We start from the raw sequence: 16,164 nt of genomic DNA, 5'->3' as shown, positions 1-16,164 counted from the left end.
GCATGCATAAGGTGTGAGTGTGTGTACATTGGTCAACATGATCACATAATTTCTATCAACAACACATTGAGGCAGCCACCCTCTTAAGACCAAAATTCACATCCATGCATAGACCACACACCACAATTTTGCATAGGAGACAACATAACTTCACATTGCATCCAAGACTCCTAACATTACCTAATCACACATTCATATAGGGGTACATAGGTAGGGGTCATTCACCATTAGAATTTCATTATTGGCAGCACCTAAAACACACCTATCCCAAACAACTTCATTCAATTAGAGTAGACATCACCAACACCTACGTCGTGATACTAAAATAGAAGACAAGGCATATAAATTCATAGGTGTGATCATCATATGTACACTTCACAATTCACCAACTTGCCTTCAAGACCATGATCAACACATATAAGGATTTACAATAAAGTAAACACTGCTACTATAAGTGAACCATAACACACAATGTCATACAAGGCCAATTCACCAACCTTAGATTTGATCATCATTGATTAATACTCATATTTTATCAACAATTCATACTTAGGGAAGTAGCTAAAAGGAAAATAATCATATACTAAATTGTGACTCAATTAGCATAGAATGAAGACCATGTCATGTGCACTACTTCATCAAACTATAGACGATATAGGAGTATCGGTCAACCTTACCAAACTTCCAAGACTTGATCATCATTGATAACTCATCAATAATTCACTATCAATTAAAATACAAAACAGTAGTAATAGATAATTAGACATGCTAGAATCATTATTCACATAATATAGAATCAAGATCACAATGCACACAAATAGGCTAAATCGAGATTTGGAAGGGATCATGGGTTCCTCATGAATTAGATTGAATTCAACACGAACAATAGTAGCTAATCATTAATTCATCATGCTTTTGAAATTATTAGAAAAGTAACCCATGGGATTGAAATATAGAAAGTTTGATCATGAATTATCCTTAAAATATTGGAAGGAACTCATTATAAGAAATGTTAACAAATAATGAAGTATCACCATACCTTATTAGATGAAGAAACCACGAAAACTTGGTGAAGAAAGTTCGATAATCCATCACCATCGCTATTTGTAAGACCCCCAAAATGAGATAGGGTTTCTATATCCTAACATATTTTTCTTAATTTTCTAAGGTCCTAAAATAACTTATAATATGGTTTAGAGTCAGTGTGAAAAGTTTGAAAGTGATTTGGAAGTCAAACGTCAACAGGCGACCAAAATGTTCGACGACTAGTCACTTATGTTCCTAATGTGTCTATGCATGCTTAAAGTTCTATGAAATGAGATTAAGAAGTCTTAAAATGAGTTATAATGATGTTTAACTCTATAAGATCTCTCTCTTATGTTTTCTGTCTAGTGGACTTTTAGATGTGATTGCTTGAATGAGATTGTCTCTATATGCTTAAGGGAGAAAAGGTGAGTTTAAATAATTATCTTGGTTTTATGGTTAAATGAGTATGTGTGAAGGTGAATTTTGGCATGTTTGATGATGTGATGCTAATTATGGCTATGTGTGAGATTAATGTGAATAAGCATGTTATATTGAGAAATGTATATCATGATATAGTTAAAGCATGTTAGAAGTTATTTGGTTAAAATGAGTTTTTTTTGTGTGACGTGTTACTATATGGTTTTACACGATGGTAGTCTAATAATATGATTGTAGTTGAAATTCTTAGTGACTACCTATGAAAGCATGCTACCTTAAGAATATATGTTTTAAGGTGAACAATAATTCCCTTTGAATATATGCATGATGTTTCAAATGTTGCGTTAGTTGGGATTTGTGAACATTGATGATTACCTAGTATGGATTGGAGTCCTTTGTATATACTTGATCCAAGGTGTATAGGTAGTATGCATAACTTAGTAGGATGATGATGTGGGTTTTAGTGACCTAGAAGTCACCTTACTGTAATGTTCTAGGGAAAATAAGAAATTTTATACCTAAGTCTCCTTGTTTTTTTACCTAATGTTGTAAGACCTTGGTGTCTATAGTATTGTCTGAAAACCTTATGTAGTTGAATGGTATGACATCACTTGATGATATGGGATAAATTTCATAGGTGATAAAGTTTAGAATGCCTTAGAAGCCCTTATGGTAAGTTACTGTAATTCCATCCTTGGTTGATAACTAAGATCCTCTTGAAATTTAGGTTAAGTTGCTCTTAATTGGATTTACCCTAAGTGGGGGATGATGATGGAATAGTAAGGTTGTAGATATTTTCTACCTTCCTTCTACTATTGATTGATCTTGAATCTAATGAAGTCTTGATGAGCTTGTTCATGAATAGAGTTTTGCATAAAGTATGAATTGCATGAACTTTATATGTTTGGTATGTATTGATTTACATTAACTTAAAGATATTGGTAAGATAGCAAAGTGCATGAATGGAAATTTTAATAAAATTCATGGTTTTCTGATGTTTAATTGCATCTTAACATGATGATTATTAATTTGACTTCATGAGGGAAGGTAAGAAACTTTGTTTTAGTCACCTGTGATATGTAAGATTTAGCCTTATAATTAAAAGTTGAGTCTCTTTAATATGAAATGTGTGGAGTATCTTAAAAACTATGTGACTTGTATGGTTGGGAAAGCATGATTGTAGGCTCACTATTGAAAGGTGAAAGCATGTTTAGCTTAGTATTCATGTATGTGCCTATAATTTGTATCGTTGCTCCTAAGAGGTGCTTACTTTGAAGGTGAGTACCATGTTATAAATTGACATTGTATGAAATGGCTTCCTAGTTGTTGTGATGTATTTTGTATGACTTATAATTTAGACTTCACTAGGAAGAAAACATGAGCATGCCTTAGGTAAAAAGTTGATAAATTCTCATATGAAAGTAAAAATGACCTTTGTGCATTTGCTTGGGTGTGAACTCATGATACATGTAAGTTTGTTGAGTAGAAGGATATTACTCCACGAACACCACTAAACATGGTACGGTACCACTAAATATGGTACGGTTGAGTATGACCTTCATGCACTAGGTCTAACTAATGAAGGCCCTTGTTGATTCAATTAACTCAAGTCTATGTGCATTTAAGTATGAGTGCTTACTTACTTTCAAGTGATGTGGAATCTGCCTTATTATGATTAAAATAAGGATTTATGATGAACTCTAAATAAAGTGGATTGTAATGACCATGTTATGATTAGGAGCAAGATGTTCCTCCTATGAACATGATAAGAGCCTTTTTATTGATGCATTAAACAATGAGTGAGTTGAAGTTTTGCTTTCCTGTGTGCATTGAGTGCTAAATTATGTCAAGTTGTTTTCCTCATAATTTTGATGCATTAACATCTATGTGATGCTTATATTAATATGATGAATTGCTTTATGATGCATTGAAGTCCTTGTTGTGATTAAAAATGTTCTAAGTGTCATTCAAGGACGAATGTTCCCAAGTGCTGGATATTGTAAGACACCCAAAATGAGAAAGGGTGTATAGAGCCTAAAATGTTTGTATTGATTTTATAATGTCCTAAAATTACTTATGATATGGTCTAGAGTTAGTGCTCAAAGTTTGAAGTGATTTTGAAGTCAAACGTCAAGGGGTGACCAAAATGTTCGACGACTAGTCACCTATGTGCCTCATGTGTCTATGCATTCTTAATGTTGTATGAAATGAACTTATGAAGTCTTAAAATGAGTTATAATTATTTTTATTTATAGCATATGGAGTTTTGTGAAATTTTGAGTCTAAACGTCCAACACGTTCGAAAGATAGCCTAGAGACATGCATGTGTGTGTCTTGATGGGTCCTTGCATGGTTGGACGAGTTGCAAGTGTTTGTTTTGGGTGAAACTTATGTAGAAGGTCTAAAACATATTAAGGGTTTTATATACGTTTAAAATTTATGGGTTCGACCTCTAAAGGTCCCCGCAAAAGGTCCCATAAGAAGGACCCAAGGCAGGTCGAGACACTTCCTGGGCAATGTGAATCGATGGACCAAACGACAGGCAGTTGTTTAATCAACGGCCCATAGGTGAGGTCTCATAGATTTATACTTATCCTGGGAAGGTTTTAACCCAAAAATTGGCCAGTACCAATCGACGGAAGCTAAAGGACGGCCATTCGATTGATCAATGGCCAGTCGATTGGGTCAGTCGATGGTGACTTGGTGCCACTGCCTGTGCACTGTTTCATTAAATGGGTTAATGGGAAATTCATGCCACGTGATAAAATGACCCAACATTATTTATGTGGTAATTTTTGGGTGTATTTAAGTGATAAAAAACGTGATCAACTCATTCCTAAACAAACTCACACAAATTGAACCTTTCCCTCCAAAAATATTCTCCCTAGAAACCACCATTGTTGGTGAAGCTCAAGAACAGCATGAAGCTTGGATTTACATGGATGAATCATAATGTTTTACAGGTTTTCATGAATAAAAAGGTATGGTGATCCTTCATCTCTAGTTATCCTTCAATCTAAAGAGTTAATCTCAAAGTTACAAAAGAGATTTTATGATAAAAGTTCTCCTTGCTTAATCAAGCCATGAGCTCTTTCTGAAAATTTTTTTAATGATTAAACCATTATGAATTGAAGTTAATATATTGGTTTTAACGTGATTTAGAATCCAATTTCATGATTAACCCATGTCCCTTCCCAAACTTGATTTAGCCCTTGTATGGGCATTGTGATCACGGCTTGTTAATGGTTGAATTGTGATTCTATTACGTTTAATTGTCTATATCTACTATTTTTTTCGTGAATTAATTATAAATTGATGATGAAGATCCATGTGGAGAAATGTATGAATATTTGAGCATCCCTAGCCTTGCTATCAATGTGATCACTGTAACATTGGCCTTTTATTGAATAAAAGTGAATTTCGATTATGTTGTGGTTCTTGTAGCTACTGCCTTAGGATAATTAGTTGGTTACATTGTCAATATAAATATGGTATGATCAAATTAAAGAAATCTTGGTACTAATTGATCTATTTGCTTCTAAGTTGTTAAGTAGTAACTTATGATTTACTGTAACGTTACCTTTTAAATAATTTAATATTGAAATCGATTAGGTGAAGATTCTTATAGATACTATTTTAGATTGATGTTATGAATGAATTATGGGTATAAAACCTTAATTATCAAGTCAAAGGAACCTTGATAAGGATTAATCTACATGTTTTAACCTTAAAGTTGCTAATGCTATGAACACAATGTGATATCGATTTAGGGTGGATAAAGCATGATTTAGTCTTGATTATTATGGATATAGCTACATCCCTAGGTTGTTATTATTGGTCTATTATGAATGTTAATCATGATAAACATAGTAAAGTATATTAATGAGTGATCTATGACTCTCTACTTTCTAGTATATATGTGATGCCTTGTGTCATGTTATAGTATGATCTTGTAATGACTTGTACATGGTTTATTTATGACTAAATACATATATATACTTACATATATATTATTTTTTTTATGAAAAAGGTGTATTTTATCAATGATGATCAATGGTTGATAAATTGGTAGAATGCTTATCTCTTTTACTTTTCTTATATTATTGTAGTTGATGAAACCTTGTATGACATTGTGTGGTATGGTCCACTTATGGTGGCAGTGTTTACTTTATTTTCATTATAATATGTTGACCATGGACTTGAAGGCAAATTGATGATTATATGAATGAGTGGTTATGATGATCACCTTATGTGTAACTTGTGCCTAGTATTCCGTTATAGTTGTGAACCTAGGTTGTGTTACTATTGCTATGAGCATGTGAATGGTTATGTAAGATCATGTTTAGGTGTTTCCATGGGTTAAGTGTTAATGATTGATGACCCCTATCCATGTAACCCTATGTGAATGTGTGAATAGCTAATTTTAGGAGTCCTAAAGTGTTCTATGAAGTTAATTTGTCTTTTATGTTGTTGTGTGTTGTGTGGTCGATTCTTGAAGATTATTTTGGTCTAAGAGGGTGGCTGCCTCAATGAGTTGTTTATAGACATTATGTGATCATTTTGACCAATGTATATACACTCACATTTCATGCATGCTTGAAAGTAGTAAAGGTTCATTGTGTCTAAATGATAGATAGTTCTCAGATTCACTAGTGTCTATTACTATGCATGTTAAGCTTATGTGTATGATGAAGTATGAATCTGCATATAGTCTAAGTGAGTTTATCTTAAAGGATTGCTCATATGGTTATACCTATATACTTATGCATTAATGTATGAACATGTGTGATATTTATGTGTTATGTTAAAGGTTTGCTCACATATATGTCCATACACACATGAATGATGATCTAATATATATAGGGTCCTTGAGAGGGGTGCCAAAGAATACTCTAAACTAGATAGGTTCTTGAATATGTTATAAGTACATAAAGAATGAATATCTTAATCCTATGTTTTATGAAAATTCAATTCAATAAAGGGAACTTAGCTTAGAACTGAGTGAACTTGACATTGAGAGGTGTTGATTTTAATTGGAGGAAGATTCACCATTTGTCCCTTATAGAGTGTTGACTTCACTTGGAGGATTACTCACCTATGGACCCACATGAGGTGTTGACTTACCTTTGAGGAAGGGTTCACCCATGTTTTCTCAGGAGATGAGGCCCCAATTTTCCAATGGCATGTAGAGGGAACTACCTATCTCATAGTTTCATAAACTATGCCTGCCACAAAGGATCCAACAAAGTGAATTCACTTAGGATGCTAGGATATATGTTAATGTTCGACCTTGGATAGGTATGAACACCTTCCATTGGTGTAAGGCTCTACAACCCAAAATTTCATGTTTAGCACCTATGGTCTTTGTGCTGGTTTAGGCTATAGTTTCCGCAAAGTAAAACGGAAATGGAAGTAAGAACTAGGATCCTAACTAGGATGACTTAAGGGAAGTTACTTAGTATAGGTTGAAGTAATGAACCCATATAGACATTGCACAAGTGGCTCCTTAGGAAGTTCTAGGAAGGTTACCTAATGTGTATGATTATGATTATATCCTTATTCATGACATTGTAGAAATTTTCTACTTGTTATGAAAATGTGCATGGTATGAATATGTATGATGTGATCTTACTCTTATATGCACTATGTTGGTCTAAATGACTATATGATGAAGGTCTTGTATTGACATGAATAAAGTTGTATTTATTTGTTATGAGGATGTATAAATTGTATGTTAAGGTTTGTGGTCTCATGAAGAGTTTACTAAGTATGTGTGAGGTTATGGGTCTTCACATGTGCATTGCACTAGTAGACTAAGATTGGGGTCATGAACAAAGTCTTATAATGATGAATGTGAAAGAAGTGAAAATATGTGTAAATGGATGCAGTTCACTGTAATGTCCTATATTCATGACTTGAATGTGTCTTGTAATGGGCTATATTTCTATGGTGATATCTTTTAACTTGTGTAAGTGTATGTATGCTGCCTTCTGTCCTTAAGGTGATGCATTGCACCAAGTATCATTAGAGGGTTATTGGGAGGTTAATAAATAAAAGGAAAGTGATTCCAAGGAAAATGTTCCTTTTAAATGCATGTTTTTGCATGGTTTCCATACTTAGTAAATTCTTGTGCTAATCCCGTTCTTCTCAACTTTTTACACAAAGTGTATGTATATTTCATTGTTTGATAGATTATTTTCCAAGCTCTATGAAAGGAATCCTTAAGTTCAAGGATTTCCTACATATGTTTACTGTAAAGTGTTATGAATTACATACCTATATTTTATGTGTCTTAAGGGTTGTGTTCCTAATGTACTCTAATGTTGTTGAGTCTAAGATGGAAAAGCGACTTTTAAGGTCTAAGTATGTAATATGATATTTAATATATATATATATATATATATATATATATATATATATGAAGTAAAGTTTCTAGAATACGATGTGCTATTAAATGTTTAAATTTTTCACTAAATTTACTATGTCAATGCGATGAATGTTAACTATGGGCTTGTATAAGACCTCCTAGAGGTCAAGTACGCCATGTTACTTCTTGGGGGTGCTCCTCGGTTGTGACACTGTTCTTGAGCTTCATCTATAATGGAGGTTTCTAGAGAGGTTTCTTTTGGAGAGGGAAGACTAATTTTGAATAATAAATTGGTATGGGGTTTTGATCATAATAACCAACTTAATATACCCAAAATACACAAATAACCGTCGATTTTAATATACGGATGTGGGTTGAGTTTACCAATTAACCCCTTACATGGTAGTGTGCATGCTGCAATTGAACCCAACACTTACGAAAGCCAATCGACGAGGCGTCGATGCAGTGATGGCCCGTCCTGTGGCTCCATCGATGGTGATTAAGGCTGCACTTTGGGAGCTAATGCTCACATGGCTAACTGTTGATCTACAACCCCCTCCCCCCAATCGATGGGGCGTAGGTGGACTGACGAGGCGTCGTTCTTGGGCAAAGGTAGACAATAGCAAGGCAATGTCTAGGCAGCCCTTTGGGTCTTCGGACGATCTTGGACGTTTGACTTCTAAATGATTTCAAATCAAGCATACATAGTGTAAAACACTTATTTAAAATTATTTGAAACCTTTTTAGGAACATTTGAATCTCTAATAACCTTAATTAATTTTGGGGGTCCTTACATATCCAAATTTATCTTAAGGCTCACCTAGGTAAGACATGGAGGGATCGCCCATACAACCCCTCCAATACACACCTAACAGATCCTTAAAACTACTTAATATAAGCATAATTCATTTAGTTTAACAAGTCAGCATTCAATACTAAAGACACTAGATGAACATACATATACTTAGGAACTTCACATAAAACCATCCTCCAAGACAACCCCCAAGTTAACTTAGTGCAATGTTAAAGTAGCATCCCATACTACTAGTACTTCCACTAGTGCTCCTTATGAATTACCCTAGACTAGGCACGTCACATCCATAACTTCATTTACATAATTTTCATAAATTTTAGACATAAGAATCTCAATTTCATTAACATAGACATAGAATTAATAGAATTCTTAAACATTAGACATAAAGTCACATTGATTCATTTAACCTTAGACATATAGTCATCATGCTTCATTTAATCATATAATGAACCATTCATACATTTCATAGAAGGACACCCCAAGATTCCTTCGAAATGCCTACTTGTGCAATGGATAGATAGCATCTCATTCCACTATCTACCCTAAGCAGTACACCTGAAGACTTAGTTCATAACATTCATTTATGGGGGTTTGCTTTAGCCGACATAGACCATGAAAGCTAGACATGGAATCCCGGTATTAAACCCTATCGGATGAGGGATCCCTAATCGCCTAAGGTAGGATAATAGTTTTTAGCCTTTACATGGATCTCCAATAGCTACACCTATGCGGGCACATAGTTAAGTGATAAGGAGATTGCTAATAAGTAACTCATTCTCTACTAACGAGGAACACTCATCTGAAGAGGTACATTGGATACAATATCTCTATTCACGAAGTACACCCACCCTTTCTATAAATACTCTTGTTTCTAAGCATAACTCCATCGCGGAGTCTTAAACATTCATTGACTATAGGTTAAGGGCTAACTATTTATTACGACATGTCAACTAACGAAGGGTACTTATCGCTAGAGGTTACTTTTCAATGCCACATCTCAACTCATGAAGGGAATCAACCTCTTAATTATCTTGGAAATCTCATTGGGAATAGTGAGGTTGCTACTAAATACTTTATCTCAACTCACGAAGTTTTGGTGTCCACCCTAAAATCTCCATTTTCATACTATAGGAATAGTAGGGATGGTATAGACACTTCATCTCTACTCATGAAGAGTATCTACTCTGCAAATCCCCCATTACATTCATAACTTCATTCATACATTCAATGTGTGTGTGTACATGTGAGCAGCCCTTTCACATAATCATAAAAATCCATAGCATTGACTTCTAGACATGTCCATATCAATATTCATCATACTGCACACACTATCATGCTTAAAACATAGATAAACTTCATTTAGACATCACATCATCAAGATATTAATTTTCATCTTGTGATCATGCATATACATCATAATCACCGCCTTACTTCACAAACTATGCCTTCAAGGCCATGCTCACAATACACACACACACACACACACACTATATATATGTGTGTGTGTGTGTGTGTGTGTGTGTGTGTGTGTGTGTGTGTGTGTGTGTGTCAAGTAAATACCTCCACCAAAGGTGCACCATACAACTTAAGATCATTTCACAATAAGAACTAAGTAATATAAGAAAAACTTACCCTTTAGCCAAGCTTTTACCATTTTTTCTCAATTTCTCCAACAATCCATCATAAAATAGCATTTAAGGAAGTATCCAAATCTCATTATAACATAAGAAAACCATAGTTTAAACATTATCAAATCATGCGCATTAAACCCACTTCATAAGCCAAAAGTTGAGAAATTGAGTGAGCACGGGCTCATTGAGTTTTTTACCTTAAAATCGTGATCTAACATTGAATAATATCATGTTACTTCATTAAAACGTTTTCATGCAATACTCATGCTTAGTGTAAAAAATAGAAGAGTTTGGAGTTTGGAAACCCTTTTCGAAAAGTCCTTGAATTGGCTCCTTGAATGAAACAAGAGTCAAGGATGAACTACCATAACTTAATATGAATAAACCCACGAGATTTTGGTGAAGAAAACGTCCAAAACTTTAAAACCTAGCTCAACCTTGATTTCTAGCTTCTATGGAGTTTCAGAGAGCTTTTGGGAGAGAAGAACTTTTTGAGGGTTTTGAAATTTTGATTTCTAATTGAGGGTATGGGGTTTTTGGTTGGGATAGTGGATGTATAATGACCTAAAATTAGTATATAATACACCCCCAAAATACACAAAAAAAACCCCTACATTAAATGGACCCTCTTAGATAAGTCAAACTTCATTTACTTTTCGGAATTATCGTTGGGAAACAAGTCCGCCACGCGGAGCTGTTCCCGCAAGAATTTTTAAAATTAATTTTGGGATAGGGGAGTCCATGACGTGGACCAAATTTTTTTTCTTAATCTGACCAAGTCCGCAACGCGGACTAGTTTCACCTAGGTACAAAACCTTGCTGCCATAGGCAGCTTGCTTGACCAATGATATGATGGTAGCAGGACTTCATGTCGGCCTAGGCTTCCCATGTTGCACCCTTAACTAGATGGTTACTCCATAGGACTTCTACGGAGGCAAACACTTTGTTCTTCAACTTTTTGACTTTATGATCTAGTATCTCAAGTGGAACCTCTTCATGCGAAAGGTTGTCATTCACCCCTAACCCTTCAATAGGGAGAATAGAAACCTGGTCGTTTATGCATTTCTTGAGAATAGAGATATGAAATACCAGGTGAGCTGGGGCTAATTCACTTGGTAATTTCAACTCATAAGCAACCTTTTTGGCCCATTTCACTATCTCATTGTGAACCACATACCGGGGAGTAAGTATGCCCTTTTTACCAAATATCATCACCCCTTCATAGGTGAAATCTTCAAGTAGACCCAATCACCTATTTCAAACTCATGGTCTCTTCTTCTACTCTTGGCATTAGATTTTTGCCTACTATAGGCTGTTTTTGACCTATCCCTTATCATCAAACATTCTCCATAGACTCATAAACTATATAGGGGCCAACAAGTGAAAACTCACCAACCCCAAACTAATCAATCGGAGACCTAGATCTCCTACCATAGAGTGCTTCAAAAGGTTCCATAAAAATACTCAAATCATAGCTATTATTGTACGAGAACTCTATCAACGGTAGGTGATTGTCCCAATTACCTTTGAAGTCAAAAACACTAGGACCTTAACATATTCTCTAGGGTTTAGATGGTACGTTCCCCTTGATCATCCATTTAAGGATGAAAAGTTGTACTAAGTTTCACTTCGATACCAAGACCTTTTGAAAAAACCTCCAAAAATGAGAAATAGATTGGAAACCTCTATTCTAGATGATGGACAAAGCGATCCCATGCAAACTCATAATCTCATTAAGGTATAACCTAGCATATTCCTCCACCAAATAAGATCGACGGGGGAAAAATGGGCATATTTTATCAATCTTTCAATAATAACCCATATCGAATGTTTTTACCTATATGTCTGAGGAAAATCCACAATGAAATCCATATTGATATCTTTCCGTTTCCAAGTACGGACATCCATCACTTGAGTTAACTTTCTCGGTATTTGATGATCGGCCTTAACTTTTTGACAATTAGGACGTTTGGCTACAAACTCCACTATATCCCTCTTAAAACTGTCCCATCAATAGAACTCTTGAAGATCACGATACATTTTGGTGGCACCCGGATAAATAGAATATTGGGAACCATGAGCTTCTTCCAAAATGTGTCTCCTCAAGTCATCAACATCTAGTACACACAATCTATGTTGGTACCTAACTACCCCATCCCACGGGAGAATGAACCATTGAACTTGCTAAGAACTGATTCCTTCAAGTCCATCAATAGCGGGTCAAGATGTGTTTTACACTTCATCTCAACCATTAAAGATGACTCGAAGTTAAGATGAATCATGAAACCACCTTTTGGAGAATCTTCTAATCGAACACTCAACCGGACAAATCTATGGACATGTTTCACTAGATCTTCCTTACCCTTTTCAACATGAACCACACTCCCCATGGTCATTCAACTAAGAGCATCCGCAACCACATTGGCCTTGCCAGGGTGGTAGAGAACACTCATGTCGTAATCTTTCAAAATATCCAACCACCTTCTTTTTCGGAGATTCAACTCCTTTTGAGTGAACATATATTGAGGACTCTTGTGGTTGCTAAATACATCCACATGTACCCCATAAAGATAGTTCCTCCATATCTTTGAAGCAAACACTACGACCACTAATTAAAGGTCATGAGTTGGATAGTTCTTCTCATGCACCTTAAAGTTCCTAGAGGCATAAGCCATCGCGTTACAACGTTGCATGAGGAAACAACCCAAACCTACTCAAGAAGTGTCACAATAAATTACAAAACCTTGGTACCCTCCAATAAAGTCAATGTCGGAGCGAAGGTTAGCTTATCTTTAAACTCTTGGAAACTTCTTTCACAAACCTCCGACCACTCAAACTTAACCTTATTTTTAGTTAGGGTTTTCAATGTAGAATCAATATATGCAAACCCATCAACAAACCTTCTATAATACCCAGCTAGTCCTAAGAAAATTCTAATGTCTGTTGGAGTCAAAGGTCTAGGACAATTCTTAATCGCTTCTGTATTCTTCGGTTCGACCTCTATACCCTCAGTTGAAATAATGTGACCAATAAAAGCAATCAATCTCAACCAAAATTCACACTTACTATATTTAGAAAAGTTTCGATGTTCCTTAAGGATTTGCAACACTACCCATAAATGGTCCATATGTTAATCCTTACTCTTAAAAGACAATTACAAATGAATCAAGATAATTCCAAAACACTTTATTCATAAGGTTCATCCATAAAATTCGTCGGGGCATTTGTTAGACAAAAAGACATAAATAGGAACACATAGTGACCATACCTAGTTCGGAAAGCAATTTTAGGAATGTCTTCACCTCTCACCCTATGTTGGTGATATCCGGACCTCAAATTAATTTTTGAAGAGTAAATCACACCTTGGAGTTAATCAACCAAATCATAAATCCTATGGGGAGGATACCTATTCATTATGGTGACCTTGTTCAATTGCTGGTAGTTAATGCATATTCTAAGAAACCCATTTTTCTTTTTCACAAATAAAACCGTAGCGATCCATGGAGATATGCATGGTTGTCTAAAACCCTTGTTAAGAAAATCCTTGAGTTGAGCCTTCCACGCTTTCAACATGGCTGGATCCATCTGATAAGGAGGAATTGAAATGGGTTTCGTATGTGGCAAAAAATCTGTCTAAATCTATTTTCCGTTCGGTATAAATTTTAGTTAAGTCATTGGGAAAGACTTCCAAAAAATCCTTCACTACGGGGACAAAATCTAAAGGAGGAGCTTTTGATTATAGGACCTTGACCTTCACAATATGGTAGATACATCCCTTAGAAATTATCTTACAAGATTTAGACACGAAATGATTAGACCTCTAGGGATTGAGTTTCCCCCCTTCCACTATAAGACGGGGTCGTTAGGGAACTGGAACATAAATACCCTCGCTCTACAATCAATGGAAGCAAAAAAAGAATGTAACTAATCCATCCCCAATATGACATCAAAGTCCAACATATCAAGTTCTACCAAATCGACCAATGTAACTTTATTGGAGAACAATATGGGACAAATCCTAAAGACTCTTGTAGCAATAACGGAGTCAGCCACCGGGGTAGTAACCAAAAGGGTTCAATTAAGACATCATGTACCACATCAAGCTTCATCGCCACTAAAGGAGTCACAAAAGATAAGGTGGAACCGGGATCTAGTAAAGCATATACGTTAATGAAAGATACTTGTAACATAATGGTGACAACATTGTGGCAATCCTCTTGATCACCCCTAGAGCGGAAAACATAGAATCGGTTCTTCTTAGGAGTATCAGAACTAGGACCGCTTGCTTGTTCTGGGTTATTCCCCTTTCCTTAACCCTTTACCATAACACAATCCCTCACTTTATGGATACTCTTTTCACAACAAAAACAACTATCTGTCCCAACTAGACATTCACCCAAATGTTTTTTTACCATATTTTCCACAAGTAGGGTTCTCACTTGGCGAACCACTACCTCTTCCCCTTTGAGGACTAGGGTTACACACCCTATCATTACGAGCCGTGGGGAAATTAGAAGGAACTTGGTTAGATAACCTCTTTTTTAAATTAGGATTGTCTTGAATTTCCAACTTATCCTTAGAAGTAGCTCCTTCATAAGACCTTGTTTTCCTAGCATCCTTAAGTTTCATCTCAAGCCTACTCTCCTCAACTTGTTGAGCATGCACCATCAAACGAGAAATGTCCATGTTTAATGAAGCATCGCCGAAAGACACACTTCCATTAGTTCATCGGACACTCCCATCACAAAATAGTTAATTTAATCGCTCAAGTTTGACACCAAATAAGAGGCATACTTAGACAACTTAGTGAATTTCAAAGAGTATTCTAGCACACTCATACCTTCTTGATGAAGGTTGATGAACTCTTCCACTTTTATCTCCCTTTTCTCCCTTAGGAAGAACCTATCAAGAAAAGCTTTTCTAAAAACTTCCCAACTTATGGGACTGGCTCTCAAAGCCCTATTGTCCCTCAATTGAGTATACCAAGTTTGTCCCACATCTTTGAGTCGATAAGCGGCTAGATTGGCCTTCTCATTAGAACTAACCCCCATAGCATACAAGATTTTGTAGACCTCATCAAGAAAGTCTTGCGGGTCTTCACTCACCTTAGACCCAAAAAACATAGGAGGATTAATCCTACTGAAGTTCCTCAAGTGAGAAGCCTTGGTACTAGAATTTTGGTGCACACAACTTCTCAATATGCTTGAGTCGTCATACCTTGAACTTGAGTAGTTATGGATTGAGATTGATTAGTCATGGATTGATCTAAAATTAGGAAATCCTACCTTATCTCTCCATCCGTCATAGCCGTAGGATTGACCAGAGCTTGGTCACCTAAATGAACTTTTTCTTGAGGAGGAGCTTGATTTTCTTGTGGAGGAGCTTGGTAGTTTTGGGGGAGGATCTCCGGCATTATCAATCTCTTCTTCGACTCTTCTTGTGGCTTCCCTTCTAGTAGTCATAGCCTATAACCACAAGAAAATGGTTAGATGAAAAGGACACATAGAGTTAAGACTCTTGCAGCACGACATCAGAGTACCAAGAAGATGATAATTTCCTAAGCATCACATAGCCTCTCGTTCATAAGTGCAACGCGCTTCATAACTATGAACAAGACTTTGCATAGACGTGGTTTAGTGAGACATAATTTCTAAGATTACTCAACATCATGCTCTAATAACAAGTTTGTCACGAACAGGGAGCACCACTTAGACGTAACTGTCGTTTTCATCCTCGAAGAGGCCTTAGACTAGACTTTAGCATACATCATGGCATATCATAGGTAAAGAAAATGCAGAAAATTAATAACCTTTACATGTAAAGTATTCTTAGACTTCTCGTTATCATATATGAAATTTACATATACTTCTCATTTATGAAGTTTATAT

This window comes from Solanum lycopersicum, chromosome 9 (assembly GCF_036512215.1).
Source record: "Solanum lycopersicum chromosome 9, SLM_r2.1".
NCBI lineage: Eukaryota > Viridiplantae > Streptophyta > Magnoliopsida > Solanales > Solanaceae > Solanum > Solanum lycopersicum.
This window is presented reverse-complemented; position numbering follows the sequence as displayed.